Here is a 2,401-nt window from a genome sequence, read left to right on the forward strand (position 1 = left end):
TACCCAAATGCTTTCTGTAGCTCTCCAATAACAAATAACAGTATACAATCCTCTGTAGTTCATATATCCTCACAAATCTGAGCATCTCTGACCCCAGAAATGAGTGACACTTACAGGCATCCACACTGCACCAACAGTAGGGTCAGTTGGCCAAGACTTGAGATACAAGTATTGTAAGAATTTGCTCAATGTTCAGGATTTTGAGCCCAACAACAGCACTTATGCTCAAATTGCATGTGGCAATTACTTATTATGACATTGCAATTACTTAAAAATGCATGAAAGAACACTTTTTAAAAAAAAGATTTTATTTCTTTTTTGATGGAGAGAGAGAGATCGATCGAAAGTAGGCAGAGAGGCAGGCAAGTAGGCAGAGAGGCAGGCAGAGAGAGAGGGGGGGAAGCAGGCTCCCCACTGAGCAGAGAGCCCGATGCTGGGCTGGATCCCAGGACCCTGAAATCATGACCTGAGCCAAAGACAGAGGCTTAACCCACTGAGCCACCCAGCCCCCCCAAGAGTGCTTTTTGATACAGAAAGATGTTCACCATATAATGGAGAAAAATGTTACGGAGATTATGTACCGCATACTTCCATTTTTCTAAATTGTTTATTTAGGTGTAGAAATCTCAACCAGGGTGTGAAAGGAAAATACATGAGGTTTTTTTTTTTTTTTTTAAGATTTAGTTTTAAAAAAAATAAAGATTTAATTTATTTGAGAGAGAGAGAGAGCACAAGCAGGGCAAGGGGCAGAGGCCAAGGGAGAAGCAGATTCCCCACTGAGCAGAGAGTCCAATGCAGATCTTGATCCCAGCACCCTGGGATCATGACCTGAACTGAAGGCAGATGCTTCACTGACTGAGCCACAGGCGCCCCAGGAAAATAAGTTTTAAGGGACAGGCTACAGACGTTCATAGTGTTAGCAGCAGTTCTGAGTTGTGGGATTATGGATGGTATCTTATCTCCATTTTCACTCGTTTACTCATTTCTCCAAAGCAAACTTTCTAATATCCTCTACTCTCTATTCCTCTGCCCTGCTGTTTCTCCAAAGCCTTTTCCACCATTTGATAAACGATTTTACTCATTCATTTGTGTTCTCCGTCCACTTAAAAGTCAGATCTCAAGAGGCTAGGGAATTTTGTCTGTTTTGTTTTTCCCCTGCTATCCCCCCGCGTGACTTTTCCTTCCAGGGCAGGCCCAATCCTACAGTTTTCTTGGTCCCCCATAGCAGGGTCCGTGTCCACCGTCGGGGGGCAGGACGGTGTCGGAGCCCCGCGGCCTGGCTGCAGGGGCGTCGTCTCATTCGCTGCCTCTCAACAGTAAGGCTACTGATGACGCTCCCGCGTAGAAGGAGAGACATTTACTAATTTGCTGTCGTCACTGTGGGGATAGGACACGGTGGGGGTTCCCGACCGTTCTTCTTCCTGTTGCAAAACTTAGCACGAGGAAAACCACGCTCCTACCGACAGGCTCGAGGGCCGCACGCGGAGCCATTCCACGCTCACACGGACACAGCGTCGCCACGAAAAGCTGCACCTGAGCGCGCCCAGGGAGCCGGCAGCAGCACGGTCTTCTCGCCGCACCTGCCAAGAGGTAACTAGGGACGCTCCGGTCTCCAGGCGAAGGGAGGCGGAGTGCCCTTTCCACGCGCCTGCGCACACTCCCGCCCAGCTCCACCAAGCCCCCAAGCCCTGGGCCACGCCCCCGAGTGCCTTGCTCTTTAATCGCCGGCACGCACGCTCCGACGCCTGGGTTCCTCCTCCGGTTTTCTACAGCCCAGGGACACGCCCCGTCGGCCAAGCCCCGCCCCACCCCGCCCTTCTTGCCTAGGGCTCCTCCCCCTTACACCGCCTGCCTCGGGAGATTCGCCGCCTGCGCGCTCGGAGCGCGGACGTCGGACCGGGCGGCCCTTCGGGTGAGGGCGGTGGTTTCCGGGCGGAGGCCGGTGGGCTGTTCCCGCGGGTCGGCAGTCGGGGCCCGGGTACCGGGCCGGGCAGGCGAGGCGGGCCGCCCTGACCCCGGCGGTGTAGTCCTAACCCGTTCGCCGCCGCCGAGCCCTCCCTGCGCCGACTACATTTCCCAGAGGCCCGCGCGGCGCGGCGCGATCTTGCAGTCCGAGGGGGGCGCGGCTGGGTTGCGGCTGGGCGGGGCGAGTGAGGGGAGTGGGCGTGTGAGTGAGGCTGGACCCCAGAGGCCAGCGAGGGACCAGGGTACGCTGGCGGGAGTGTGAGAGAGAGCGAGAGAAGGGCTGTGCCTGCGCGTGGAAGGGGAGCGCGGGTGGGAGGCTCCGGGAGATTCTGAGCCGAGGGAGTGTGTGTGTGAGAGAGTGTGAGATGCCAGAGATGGGGGGGGTGTGACAGTGTGAGCTGCCAGGGATGGTGGGAGGTGTGTGTGTGAGAGAGAA

The 2,401-nt window shown here is 55.5% G+C and overlaps 1 protein-coding gene across 2 annotated transcripts in view; it reads left to right on the forward strand.

Moving 5' to 3' along the window:
* The first annotated feature begins 1,840 nt into the window (after positions 1-1,840).
* The window catches only part of LOC132005701 (zinc finger protein 471-like), a 23,342-nt gene continuing 22,781 nt past the window's right edge, over positions 1,841-2,401 (forward strand). For both annotated transcript variants that reach the window (XM_059383158.1, XM_059383160.1), the window contains exon 1: positions 1,841-1,912. The gene's annotated coding sequence lies outside the window, so the exon portion shown is untranslated. The remainder of the gene's footprint in view (positions 1,913-2,401) is intronic.

This window comes from Mustela nigripes, chromosome 17 (genome assembly GCF_022355385.1).
Source record: "Mustela nigripes isolate SB6536 chromosome 17, MUSNIG.SB6536, whole genome shotgun sequence".
NCBI lineage: Eukaryota > Metazoa > Chordata > Mammalia > Carnivora > Mustelidae > Mustela > Mustela nigripes.